This window comes from Salmo salar, chromosome 26 (assembly GCF_965601325.2).
Source record: "Salmo salar chromosome 26, fSalSal1, whole genome shotgun sequence".
Taxonomy (NCBI): Eukaryota; Metazoa; Chordata; class Actinopteri; order Salmoniformes; family Salmonidae; genus Salmo; species Salmo salar.
In genome coordinates this window covers 13,659,593-13,675,194 of record NC_138316.1, presented here as the reverse complement: position 1 = coordinate 13,675,194, position 15,602 = coordinate 13,659,593, and positions in this window count along the sequence as shown.

Genomic DNA, 15,602 nt, shown 5'->3' with positions numbered 1-15,602 from the left:
GGTAGTGCAGCACATCCAGGATGGCACATCAATGCGAGCTGTGGCAAGAAGGTTTGCTGTGTCTGTCAGCGTAGTGTCCAGACCATGGAGGCGCTACCAGGAGACAGGCCAGTACATCAGGAGACGTGGAGGAGGCCGTAGGAGGCCAACAACCCAGCAGCAGGACCGCTACCTCCGCCTTTGTGCAAGGAGGAGCAGGAGGAGCACTGCCAGATCCCTGCAAAATGACCTCCAGCAGGCCACAAATGTGCATGTGTCTGCTCAAACAGTCAGAAACAGACTCTATGAGGGTGGTATGAGGGCCCGACGTCCACAGGTGGGGGTTGTGCTTACAGCCCAACACCGTGCAGGACGTTTGGCATTTGCCAGAGAACACCAAGATTGGCAAATTCGCCACTGGCGCCCTGTGCTCTTCACAAATGAAAGCAGGTTCACACTGAGCACATGTGACAGACGTGACAGAGTCTGGAGACGCCGTGGAGAACGTTCTGCTGCCTGCAACATCCTCCAGCATGACTGGTTTGGCGGTGGGTCAGTCATGGTGTGGGGTGGCATTTCTTTGGGGGGCCGCACAGCCCTCCATGTGCTCGCCAGAGGTAGCCTGACTGCCATTAGGTACCGAGATGAGATCCTCAGACCCCTTGTGAGACCATATGCTGGTGCGGTTGGCCCTGGGTTCCTCCTAATGCAAGACAATGCTAGACCTCATGTGGCTGGAGTGTGTCAGCAGTTCCTGCAAGAGGAAGGCATTGATGCTATGGACAGGCCCGCCCATTCCCCAGACCTGAATCCAATTGAGCACATCTGGGACATCATGTCTCGCTCCATCCACCAATGCCACGTTGCACCACAGACTGTCCAGGAGTTGGCGGATGCTTTAGTCCAGGTCTGGGAGGAGATCCCTCAGGAGACCATCCGCCACCTCATCAGGAGCATGCCCAGGCATTGTAGGGAGGTCATACAGGCACGTGGAGGCCACACACACTACTGAGCCTCATTTTGACTTGTTTTAAGGACATTACATCAAAGTTGGATCAGCCTGTAGTGTGGTTTTCCACTTTAATTTTGAGTGTGACTCCAAATCCAGACCTCCATGGGTTGATAAATTGGATTTCCATTGATTATTTTTGTGTGATTTTGTTGTCAGCACATTCAACTATGTAAAGAAAAAAGTATTTAATAAGATTATTTCATTCATTCAGATCTAGGATGTTTTATTTTAGTGTTCCCTTTATTTTTTTGAGCAGTGTATTTAGACTTTTACTCAAGTAGTATTTTACTGGGTAACTTTCACCTTTACTTGAGTCGTTTTCTGTTAAGGTATCTTTACTTTTACTCGAGTATGACAATTGACTACTTTTTCCACCACCTATGACAACTACCCTCTTACCTCACTGCCAAAACTACCTCTATTTTTTTATCCATTATTTTACCAGGTAAGTTGACTGAGAACACATTCTCATTTGCAGCAACAACCTGGGGGAATTGTTACAGGGGGATGAATGAGCCAATTGGAAACTGGGGATTATAAGGTGACCATGATGGTTTGAGGGCCAGATTGGGAATTTAACCAGGACACCAGGGTTGACACACTGAGAGTCAGTACACCCGTTTAATGTCCCATCTGAAAGACAGCACCCTACACAAGGCAATGTCCTCAATCACTGCCCTGTGATATTGGGATATTTTTTTATTTTAGACTAGAGGAAAGAGTGCCTCCTACTGGCCCTCCAACACCACTTCCAGCAGCATCTGGTCTCCCATCCAGGAACTGACCAGGACCAACCCTGCTTAGCTTCAGAAGCAAGCCAGTAATGGGATGCAGGGTGGTATGCTGCTGCATCTATGACTCACATCAGACTCAATCGTGATCTTATTAGTATTTTCTGTAAAACCAACCAAATTGTTAGGTCAACATTACATTGAAGGTTAGATCAAACCAATAATGGTGAGAAAATGCACACCTATGACCTGACTGAACCACCAGACAAAATACAGTACTACCTTTTCACAGCTTTGCTTAGCATTGCCCCTTGGTTACCAACTAAGTCATTTTTCACTGCGCAATACAGTTTGTTTGATGCACGGTAGAGCTTTTCTAAAGTGAACATGGCCTTGAAGCACAATACACATCTGTCCAAAAGTGCAGAGCAAATGGCTGTTCTGTTCCTTATGCTCAACACACCTTCCCTTCCACCCCTGCACAAACATCAAACATACCCCCACTCACAATGTGCATCCTCACACAAACAAACCAACACACATACACACCATGCCAGCCTATAGGCACCAACCTACCACGCACGCATAAACACGCACGGATGCACATATACACACACACACATACATCATGGGGGATAAGAAGTCCATTTCCTCTCAGACACCATCAATAAAGTTTAAGAAAACGTTCCTATTGTTTGGTGTCGAGTCTACATCTTTTCATGAATGAGAAACTTGAACTCCAAAAACCCTCCATTACGTGTGTGAATTTCTATGCCTGTCAGATTCCCTTTGATAAGAGAAATCCCCTCACATGTCTTCTGTACCCTCTCTAAAGTTCTATTGTGTTTTGTATAAACCCTGTTCCGGGCTAATCTCACAATCCCCGTCCAAGACTTCCTATGTTTGGCAGGATTTCAACTTTGTGAGTGAAGTCTTCTCTCTGGGTTAAAGTTCGGGTACATCATTCTATTTAGAGCCAAAACACCAGAAACACAAACAGGGCCATCATCATAATGTTTGACTAACAATGGGATAGGTACACATGAAGGTAAGCAGATGTGACGATGTCATGCAGGTACAATGAGACTAAGGACACAGGATCTTTGATTTATTTTTTTGCTCTATTTGTCCTGAATATGTCACCGGAGTTATATGGCACTGCACTCATGTTAAGAAATAGCCACATTTACTGAGATCAAACATCTTTAATACTTTGGTTTGGAAACGTGGTCTATGTTTATACTCACCCACACACAGAAAGAAGGAATGCCTCTCTAATGGTGGTGAGTCCAAATCAATGCTACTGTACGCTGTTGTCGCACCGCAGCAAATTACTGTCTCGTAAAAGAATGTAAGAATGCACTTTTGATGTATTACCAGACTATACATGATAATAGCTTACTGAATTAGATCACATTATCCACTTTCAGCCAACCTCAGAAAATCTTTCAATCCAAGTAGACTGGGTTGCAGAGGCATTTTCAGCAGGACAGCAATACCGCTATGCTTAACGTTTTAATCAATGTTTGAAAGAGATAATGCATAAATAAGATAGTAGCCAAATACCTGGATCCCTCACACACTACTGTATATTATTAGTATTGTATACTACCAGTACTACTGACAGTAATATACTGCTGTATACTCACTTCACAGTGAGGAAGGGTAAGAAGAACTTCCCTGAAATATGTATGTTTACATCAAAGCTGGCTGCAAAGCATCAAGGTCATGTTTCAGCAAGTCTACTGAATGCTCAGTCCATTTGCTGTATAAACAGTATAGACCAGGTATTTACCCTACAGAAATAACTGAGGTGTTTTAGGAGTAATTTAAGTATCATGTTAGACACTCAAATCCTGACTCATTTTATAATCCTGTGCCATTTTTCTCTAATATGCTTGGAATTCTAATCAGTATTTGAGAGAGATCATGTATACATGATAGTGGTCAAATACCTGGGTCACTCACATCTAATAGACTCTCAGAAAAATGGTACCGAATTGTACCTTTGTTTTCTATCTCTCTTCTCTACACCAAGTCCCTCATGTGTACACACTTCACAGCTATTCCACTTTTGACACCAATGTAGCAAGTTCAGGGGACTAGGCCCAATCAGGACTTGAACCTGGGATAAGCAACTGTCAAGCCAACACCTTAACCATTACACTAAGAGGTCTGTTCATTCTGACAAGGTCACTCAGTGTAGTGTTAAGGTGGCTACAATATTAATTACAGCTCTTTATTGTCACATGCTCTTACAGTATGTAAGCCTTTAAAAAGACTTCACAACTTCAAACTTTAATTAACATAACCATTGACCACTTAAACAGGTACAACACTTCCACTCATGGATGTTTGTCATTAGTTACCACAGCCACAAAGTCAAAATTGGTTATATCGTAAAAATTGATGAAAACCAAAATGCTTTTTGGTCTTAATTTAAGGTTAGGGTTAGGCATAAGGTTAGCAGTGTTGTTAAAGTTAGGGTTAGGTTTAAAATCCGATTTTAGGAAGAGAGAAATAGGCAGGGCTTAGCCATAATTCTGACTTTGTGGCTGTGATAACTAGTGACGGCCCTCATGGGTGGCCAAAAATAACTAACTGAAAGACACGCCTTCATTAAGCTATGCCTCCAACGATTGAACATTTATATTCAAAATATTGATTCCAAAAATGTACTATTATACTAGATATTCCACACATGTACCTTAAAAGGTACCGACCAGCTCAGTCACTGACAACTTTAATAATAGAACACTAGTCACTTGAATAATGTTTACATATTTTGCATTACTCATCTCATATGTATATACGGTGTTCTATCCTATTCTACTGTATCTTAGTTTATGCTGCTCTGACATTGCTCATCCAATATGCATATATTCTTAATTCCATTCCTTTACTTAGATTTGTGTGTATTGGGTGCAGTGTTGTGAAATTGTTCGATATTACTTGTCAGATATTACTGCACTGTTGGAGCTAGAAACACAAGCATTTCGCAATAACATCTGCTAAGCACGTGCATGTGACAAATAACATTTGATTTGATTTTGATTTGAACAGTACCATCTAAAGTCATATTTGAAGGTGCTGTACATTGTGCATTTTGATATTTTTGTACCCGAGGGAGCAATACTGTACCCTAACCGTACCTTTTGTTTTTGAGAGTGTATAGTGCTGTATATCCATCATCATGGTATAGTATACCCATACCAGACCTGGGTTCAAATACTATTTAGGGTATTTCAATTATTTTAATTTCAAGATATTTCAAAGTAATTATTTTGATATATTTTCTTTGAAGATACAATTAGTTGAATAGTGGAATGTATTTGGAAATACACTTGGAAAGTATTGGTGTGTATTTGAAAATACTGAAATACATAAATGATTGTATTTCAAATATAAACATTTAAGTACTCCATGCATTAAAACTTGGGTATATTTGTTGAAAAAAATACAAAAAAATAAATGTAGTTGATTTGGTCAAAGAAAATAAGTATTTCAAATACAAATACTCAACACATTTATTTCAACCCAGGTCTGAACCATACCGATATACACTGAGTTTACAAAACATTATGAACATTTCTATGACATAGACTGACCAGGTGAATCCAGGTGAAAGCTGTGATCCGTTATTGATGTCACCTGGTAAATCCCCTTCAATCAATGTAGATGAATGGGTGGAGACAGGTTAAATTGGATTGTGTATTTGTGCAATTCAAAGGGTGAATGGGCAAGACAAAATATTGAAATGCCTTTGAACAGGGTATGGTAGTAGGTGCCATGGTTTGAGTGTGTTAAGAATTGCAATGCTGTTGGATTTTTCACGCTCAACAGTTTCCTGTATGTATCAAGAATGGTCCACCACCTAAAGGACGACCAATTGAGGCTGTTCTGAGGGCAAAAGTGGGGAGGGAGGGTGTGCAACTCAATATTAGGAAGATGTTCCTAATGTTTTTTTACACTCAGTGTATACAAACCCATGTAGACAGATGTGGGAAGTGAGCAGGATTATCTGAAATGGTAAATGTTAGACAACCTTCAGCGAACATTTAAAGGATTCACACAAAATCATTACCCATAATTCTCAACCACAATGCTGCCAATCAGCAGCCTTTCCCGAATGAAATATACAGGTATCTTATAGACAACCCTCCACACATACACACACACACACACACACACACACACACACACACACACACACACACACACACACACACACACACACACACACACACACACACACCACACACACACACACACACACACACACACACACACACACACACACGTGGAACGACAACAGAGAGGGATTTGTCTTTTCTGGAAGCAAAAAGAAAGATTGAATCAAGAGGTGCATCAGTATGTAAAGACGTATTAAAAAGGAGTGATCCTCTAAGCCTCCGGCTGGTCACTGAGCAAATGAAACATGGACAGATTTGGGGATTGATTCTTCCTCCTGAAGATTATGCGTCTGAGGATATGACCTTGTCCGTGCCACACATACCGGTTTGGTCAGACAGCATTCATTGAGAGGCTGTCACAGTTGAGAGAGGGATGCTAGAGACCTACATTCTCTAGCTCCTCATACATTGGGACCACGAATGTACGACTGTACAGTAGGTATTCATATAACATATGTGTATTTTTTTGTCTTCCTCACCCCCGCCCAAATTTCTTTTAGCCGTTATCTTTACAGACCGCATGGAAGGTGATAGTCATGAAGGGGAAAACGGCCTAGAGGCTAGGGTTTCAGACCAAGCTTTTACTCTTTCCAGAAATGACATATATGGATGGACAGACAGACCAATGGGACACACAAACATGGTGGTTTGGTAGAGTGGTAGACAGATCAGCTGTTGAGCTGCACTGACCAGAAAAAAGGAAATGGGAAATGTTATATGATATGTACATCACAATCCATGTGTATCTGTCTAAACACGGTTATGATATATACCATAGTCTGGTCAACAGATTTGTCTTGGATGCAGGGGCTCCTTGATATTGCTTCTCTGTGCTGATGTGTAAGGTGTGGTTTCTGAACATGAAACACCATGGGTAAAATCATTTAAAACACAATAAATGTGACTACTCTCTTGTGATTGACTATTATTATTGTCCTTACAATAATTACAATTGTAAGTTTATGGTAAGTTATTGTCGTACAGACTAATGCATACACTAACTCAGATTAAAAAGGGGAGGCACCATATTCCTGAACCTTGTTTGAGACTGTGCTGCTATTTCTTTCAGATAGCTCTCTTGAATCAATGCTGACCATCTCCATCTTGTGGCAGTCAGTAGTACTGTAGGATGGATTGTGAAACGCTCATTGCAAATGTCTCACAATACTCAGTTCATTCAAAACAGCCATGCTCAATTTACCGGAGGAACTACAGCGTATAAAGCATTTGGTGTTAATCTCAATGTGGAGCAGTGAGTTCACAGTCAGCTTGGCTACTTCCTCATGCTAGCATGAAATATAGCAGAGCAGCAACACCCTAAAGGTTTAAGATATGAACAACCAGGGGCTATTCTTCATTCTTTCTTAATGACTGTATCCAAATCACTGATGTTCAGTGGGACTGCAGTCTATTCTTTCTCAGAAAGCACGAGTAAAGTTCTGGGCAGACCCAGGCTAGTTCTGATAGGGAATCCCCATCTACTCTCTCCTGCCTGACCCTCCTGTACACGTTACACTATAAATGACTTAGCCCACTACAGGGAGAGCCCGTCTGTGTTATAGACTGGTCGACTCCCCCTTGGATGGTAAGAATGTGCTTCAAAGAGCATAACATCTGCAGCACGAGAAGGTCCCGCTGGCGCCTAACCCATATTTTGTGTCAGCTGATACCCCCCTTTCATTTTCTCTTACTCCCTCTCTCTCTGTTATTCTCTCTGTCATGATCCCTGTCACAGTTTCAATCTTTATCTTTCTATATCTTTCATGAGTTACCGAATTCCAATGTTCAAATGCTGAACCGAATGCAATCTGACCGAAATGGTGAACAGGGGCGCGTACGGTGCATTGTGGCTCTATACTCCAAGCTTAGACAGGAGCTAAGAGTCTCAGAGCTACTGGGCATGTCAGCACCTGACCGAGGTGGCCTTGTCACTGGCAAAGGTGAAAGTTTGTTTTGGTGGAGAGGGGAGCAGCAGTACTACACCTTCAGTCAAGGTGTGGATTGGAGAAATGATCTGGCCAGCTGCCTTGGTTTTGTCATGGTCACCTAGTGGTGGACGACGCACAATTGGCCCCGTCCGGGTTAGGGGAGGGTTTGGTCATTGTAGGCCGTCATTGTAAAATAAAAATGTGTTCTTAACTGACTTGCCTAGATAAATAAAGGTTAAATAAAATAAATAAATAAAATACTGTATTTAAAAGTACAACAGTAGGCTTACAACATTCCATAAAATCGGTCCTCCGTGTATCACGTCCCCCACCCCTTTCCTCTCACCCTGAAAGGAGGGTACCAGGTTTCTTCTCCAGTGTTCTGTCTAGCCTGAGTTTGCCCCTGTCTCTCCATTTTCCCATTCCATCCCTGCTGTGAAAGGGGGCTGGGACTCTTCCCTGAGCTCCCGCAGCTTTCCAGCTCCAAACACCACAGGATGCTGGGGACGAATATCTACATCCTCCTCCTCTACCTCAAGTCTGCACATGTGCCGAAAACATTACTGACATTTTCCACCTCAAGGGCCCTTTTTAGACAAGTAAAGGATTCAGGATGCATGATGTTCATGTTTATTTGCACCTAACCCTAGCATCCTGGCCTGGGGAATGAGAATGAAAGTATCTGTTAACCCACTCGTTAATCTCACACACTCCCTTTTCTCACACTGACTCTGCTCCCCAGTTCCACTGCTCCTGCTATTGCCACTAGCTCCTAGTTTCCTTTTAGGCTTGGATCAGTGTAATCCTAATTCAAAGAGGCAATAGAGGACCTGCAGTCACAATCAAATATCTTTGCAGTGAGGAAGGGTAACAAGAACTCCTCTGAAATGTGTTTACATCAAAGCTGTCAGCAGAGCATCGGGGTCATCATGTTTGAGCAAGATAACTCAATGCTCAGTTTATTTACATACAGTACTAGCTATTTACCCAACAGAAATGTTCATTTTATAGTCCTGTGCCAGTTTTCTCCAATATGCTTGGAGTTCTAATCAGTAATTGAGAGAGATCATGTATACAAACAAAACTATCATGCAACAAGGTGTATTAAATTATATAATTTATTGGTGAGCCTGTGGGTATTTCTTTTACACACAAGGCCACATAAAATATTTATTTAAACCTTATTTTACCATGTAAGTTGACTGACAACACATCATTTACGGCAACAACCTGGGGAATAGTTACAGAGGAGAGGGGGGGGGGGGGTGAATGAGCCAATTGGAAGCTGGGGATGATTGGGAATTTAGCCAGGACACCGGGGTTAACACCCCTACTCTTATGATAAGCTCTATGGGGTTTTTAATGACCACAGAGTCATGACACCCTTTTAACGTGCCATCTGAAAGACGACACCCTACACAGGGAAATTACTGCCCTGGAGCATTGGGATTTGTTTTTAAGACCAGAGTTAAAGAGTGCTTCTTACTGACCCTCTAACACAACTTCCAGCAGCATCTGGTCTCCCATCCAGGGACAGACCAGGACCAACTCTGCTTAGCTTGGGATGCAGGGTGGTATGCTGCTGGCAAAAAATATATATATAATAAACTCAATCAACAAACTTTAAAAAGACACTGACCTTCATCTGTAACTCCACCAATTACAGCACCCATAGTGCAACAGCAGAATGATTTCACACTCAATGACCTTGTTCCTCTAAACTCATTTAGTCAGATGCTGATATTCCAGGGTACTTCTTCCTAAGAATCTCCAGGAATATATTACAATAAATAATATGAATATTTTATTTCCTATTGAGCATAGATTCTAGCAGAGATCGTTTTAAGACATTGGACTGGAAATGATTAATTTCCCCTTTCCATTCCATGGGGCCATTAACTGTTGTTGATGCATCTGCAAATATAAATATTTTATTGTCTCTTCCTGATGATTTATCGCTTCCAAAAGCTTTATTCTCTTGTATTTGTTTGCTGATTGTCTAAGAGTAAAGTGAACACTACCTCAAACCCTGATACTCAAAGCCCTTTGTAGTCTCTTGTGTATGCCTGCTCAGCCTGTGGTTAGCATTGCTTAATGTTGGAGCCACAGGCATGAACATACCAGCACCAGCAGAGTCTCTGAGGGAAATGAGCGCAAGAAGCAGCACTGCGTAACATTAGCGGTATAATGGGGGTATAATGCGCTTGTGAACGGCTTCCCATGGCAAATCAACTCCCAAACCCAAAGCCTGTCCACACTCCTTTATCCCTGGAACCATCCGTAGGGCGATGACATCATCCCGCAGTGGGACTACAGAGGATATCGCAGGGCATCCTGCCGTCCTCAGCCAACAAATCACAGGGAGATAAAACCCACATCAATATGCACATCAGAATGAATAGATTGGGGAATAGTCCCCGTATCAGACACACCGTATCAGAGCTGGACACGAGACAAATTAAACAGCCTTTCCTTCTCTAATATGAGTGTCAGTGCTCCTCTGGCTGAAGGCTCTAGAGAGGCTCTTGTTTGTTCTGAGATGAAACAGGAGTTAGAACAACGCAACATTTGCCAGCAGTGCTGATGATTTATGCAGAGGTGGAAATGTAGGAATATGCTTAACATTTTGAAAGCTCCATCTGTTGGAGAGAATACTATCTTCTCTTTGATTGGGTTATAGGGTCATCAAAACAAAAAGTACATATACAGTACCAGTCAAAAGTTTGGACAAACCTATTCATTCAAGGGTTTTTCTTTATTTGACTATTTTCTGCATTGTAGAATAATAGTGAAGACGTCAACACTATGAAATAGCACATATGGAATCATGTAGTAACCCAAAAAGTGTTAAACAAATCAATACATATTTTATATTTGAGATCCTTCAAAGTTGATGATTGACTGACCTTCATGTCTTAAAGTAATGATGAACTGTCGTTTCTCTTTGCTTATTTGAGCTGTTCCTGCCATAATATGGACTTTTACCAAAAAGGGCTATCTTCTGTATACCAACCCTACCTTGTTACAACACAACTGATTGGCTCAAACGCATTAAGAAGGGAAGAAATTCCACAAATTAACTTTTAACAAGGCACACCTGTTAATTGAAATGCATTCCAGATGACTACCTCATGAAACTGGTTGAGAGAATGCCAAGAGTGTGCAAAGCTGTCATTAAGGCAAAGGGTGGCTACTTTGTAGAATCAAAAATATATTTTGATTTGTTTAACCCTTTTTTGGTAACTACATGATTCCATATGTGTTATTTCATAGTTCTGATGTCTTCACTATTATTCTACAATGTAAAAAATAATAAAAATAAAGACAAAACCTGGAATGAGTAGGTGTGTCCAAACTTTTGACTGGTACTGTACATTATGGTAATATAAGTGGCATATTGCAGTATGTGTATATCCTACAACAGTAGTCAACTAAGCACAGTATAGTACTATTGAGACTGAAACTATCCATAATTTGAAGTTCATCCTAAACGTTATACAACAGCAGCCAATATAGTCAATGTTTGAAGCGTCATAAAAAAAAAGAGAAATCATTCTTTGGGGATGAATCAGTCACACATTGTGCATTGTTGTTTTTCAAGAGGAAAGAGCAACGTCAAGAGGAAGGTGTTGAGGGTAAACTGAACATTAGGACTAAGTGATGAGTGAACATGTGATACAGAGAGCGTTACCTATGCCATGCCTTGGCATCCACCAGCCTTTAGCGGAGTTGGGACTTGCACAGGCTGCCACTGCAGATACACTTTCTCCCCTTTGGTTTTAGCTCATGGTGATGAAAATCAAAAATGTACACACAAATAGCAACCATGCTATTTCTTCCCCTATGTTGCCACAACACACACAGGCTCTGCCAGCCGAGACATGGCAAGGGGTGCCAAGCACAATACTGCACTTAAAAATCAACCACTGCTAATTGATGGACATTTGCCTTTTATCCTATTTCCTGCATGTTTTCCTTAAGCGTGGGTGTGTTAGATATGTTTATAATTTGTTCTCTTGATTTTGTATTTTCTGCAACAGCTTTTATCTTTTAAACATATGAATTATCCTTATTTGCACTTAAGCACTCAATAAATGCTGAAAGTGAGACTAGTGAAAAAAGGTTGCGTATACTGCAGATCACAGGTGGCCAATGGAACCTTAACTGGGGAAGACGGGCTAATAGTAAAGACTGGAACGGAATCAATGGATTGCTATCAAACACATCAAACACATGGTTGCCACGTGTTTCATACCATTCCATCCACTCCATCCCAGACATTATTATGAGCCATCCTCCCCCCAGCAGCCTCCTGTTCTGCAGATGCTTGTATGATTCTGTAACACATGTTTCCAGGCATCAACAATGCTCTCAGATCATCCATTCTGGTTTATCTCTAAAGTTCTCTGTGTTGGGCAGGAGATAGATCTCTGACATGAGGCATGTGTTGATGAGTGTATGTCATCATGTCACTCTCCTTATTCTGCTGCCAGCACATGAGGGATGGGGTGCCTGTAGGACCTATTCCATGTCACGGGGTCTTCCTAATTCATTCTTTCTGCACTGACACACTGCACAGATGTAATGAAAATATAGTCTCTTCTCAGAACTGCCCCGGGATGCAAAATGTTGTGTTACTAACAACATGAACTGTAATCTCAGTGGAGCAGTACCATAGTATTTGCAGTGATTTCATGGCTATCATCAATCTTAGATAAAGAGAAAGCTCAATGTGTTTTACTACAAGCCACAGCACTGTTCTGCACAGATGTTGTATATGGGAGAACAAGGGAAAAGGAGTATGATAAGGCCAAACACCATATTCAGCTTGTTAAGAAATGCAAGATACAATATGGCCTCTACTTGACGACCAGTCGTTTGCAGCAGAGGCATGGGTCTCATTTATCCAGCTGTATACTTTTTGATCTAGTTGTTTTGCGCAAGCAATAAGCGAAATAAACATGCTTCATGAAACATTATGGATAAGGTTGTGATGTTTTGTTTTTCTCATTAGAAAAAAATTGAAACAAACTGGAAAGCTTGAGTTGTTTTTAAGGGGACTAGCTCTGGCAGTCTAGGAGAGAACATCAGAGACACCTTATGTATCAGATATAATTGCAGTGTATTTTTTTCTAACTTTGCATGCTATCTCTATGTTGACATATCATGTTCCGTCTATTCCAGGGAAAAGGCTGATTACACTGCCATGTGAATACTTAGATTCAAAGAGTGAGTGAGAGAGAGAGAGTTGTGTAGTCTCATATCCACAGGTCATCTGTCTGCACAACAATACATCACCCAGAATTCCCTTTTCCCCAGCTCAGCAGCTCTGGGCTTGCTCTCTCAGGCCAAGCCAAGCAGTGGCTGCTGCCAGCTCCCTCACATTGTCACCTTGTATTGTTCCTAGCAAGATTATCTGGTGGAAAAGCTAACTCTGTCTGGCTAGTGCGCAAAAACAGTAAATTTGTTTATCTTAACACTTTACAGTCTGTCATTCTTTCCCCCCTCTTTATTTGTGCAGAGAAGAAAAAATGTAATATATCAGATGCTGTCTTAGCAATGGGAGGTTTGATTGTGAAACTGATACAGAACTTGTTTTTACTCATTGTTCTCAGATTTTAATTGAGAATTCGGACATCCAGGAGACAGTAATTCGTCATTTTAGGACAACAAACTCTTTACCAAGATTAGTCATCATTATAAGTGAATTCTGCTGTCCCCTGGTGGACCGATATAGGTATTTCTGCTTATGCATGTCTATCCAAGGGGATGTCCACCAGGTGGTAGCAAAGGGTTGTGAAGGCTCAATCTCCACAACATGGTTATCCAAGTCCAGGAAATGACTATGGGAATAGGGCAGGAGAAAAAGACCATAGTGAGCTTCAAAAGGTTTTCTCCTTCAGTTATTCACAAAAGCCTCTTCTTTTGGGGTTCTGCTATTGTCCACCGAGTACTAACATTAATTATCTGGATAATATGTGTGCATTGCTTGATAATGTGGGGGGAAAAAAGAAACCTATCCAGAAACTGTGGATAGATAGTGGCATTCGCACAAAACTGAAAGCATGAACCACTGCATTTAACCATGGAAAGGTGACTGGGTATATGGCCGAATACAAACAGTGTAGCTATTCCCTCCACGAGGCAATCAAACAAGCGAAATGTCAGTATAGAGACAAAGTGGAGTTGCAATTCAATGGCTCAGACACGAGATGTATGTGGCAGGGTCTACAGACAATCACGGACACCGACGTCTTGCTTCCAGACAAACTAAACTCCTTCTTTGACCGTTTTGAGGCTAATACAGTGCCACCGACACAATGGCCCACTACCAAGAACTGTGAGCTCTCCTTCTCTGTGGCCGACGTGAGTAAGACATTTAAACGTGTAATCCCTCGCAAGGCTGCCCCAAAAAATAGTTGGTCTGATGTGTGTAGTGAGGACCGTGCAGACGCTGCACTTGATGCATTTATTCAATTGTTTCTTCCAGTTATTGATAATCATGCACCTATTAAGAAATGTTATAACTGTTTAAGACCCTATGGATTGATGGAATTGAATTGAAAAGTTGTACGGTTCAGTGGGACGAGGCAAAAGTAGCGATGAATAAGTTACTAGAATTTTATTTACCCCTGTTTCTCCCCAATTTCGTGGTATCCAATTGGTAGTTACAGTCTTGTCTTATCGCTGTAACTCCGGTACGGACTCGGGAGATGTGAAGGTCGAGAGCCGTGCATCCCCCGAAACACAATCCAACCAAGCCGCACTGCTTCTTGACACAATGCCCACTTAACCCGGAAGCCAGTCACACCAATGTGTCGGAGGAAACACTGTACACCTGGCAACCATGTCAGCGTGCACTACGCCCGGCCCACCACAGGAGTCGCTAGTGTGCGATGGGACAGGGACATCCCTGCCGGCGAAACCTCCCCTAACCCGGATGACACTAAGCCAATTGTGCGCCGCCCCATGGGTCTCCTGGTCACGGCCAGCTGCGACAGAGCCTGGACTCAAACCCAGAATCTCTAGTGGCACAGCTTGTACTGCGATGCAGTACCTTAGACCACTGCGCCACTCGGGAGGCCCTCTGCAAGCAATTTCCTAGACCGGTCAGTGGCCTTATCATTATGCATTTCTCTAGTCCCTTTACAACCCCCTATCCCAGTCCATGCCCTAGACAACCATCCCCTAGGAACAGGACTGGTGTGCCAGACTACGATTCCCATTTCCCTCACAGTTGCTCACAACCACCATGAACGGATCACTTTCCTCATCATAGACTCTCCTGCACACCCCGTAGTTTTAGGTTTCCCCTTGTTACAGTTGCATAACCCCAGGATATCACGGACAGAGAGGAGGTTGTTGGTTTAGTCGCAGGAGTGTCAGGGGAGGTGTCTATCTGTGCCACCTCCATGGAAAGTCCAGACCAGGCCACACACGTCCCTATCCCGGAGGAATACCGGGACCTACAGGTGGCCTTATCAAAGACTCGTGCCATGTGCCTGCCCCTTCATCGCCTATGGGACTGCACTATCGATCTACTGCCTGGTTATACCCTCCCAAGCGTGCAGAGACCGAAGCCATGAAGGTCTACGTCCAGGAGGCGCTGGCCAAAGGACCTCTGCGGCCTCCTCCAGCTTCTTTTTTCGTGAAGAAGAAGGACGGAGGTCTTCGCCCCTATATCGATTACCAGACACTGAATAAGACAACTGTTAAATTCAGCTATCCCTTGCCTCTCATACCCACTGTGATCGAACAG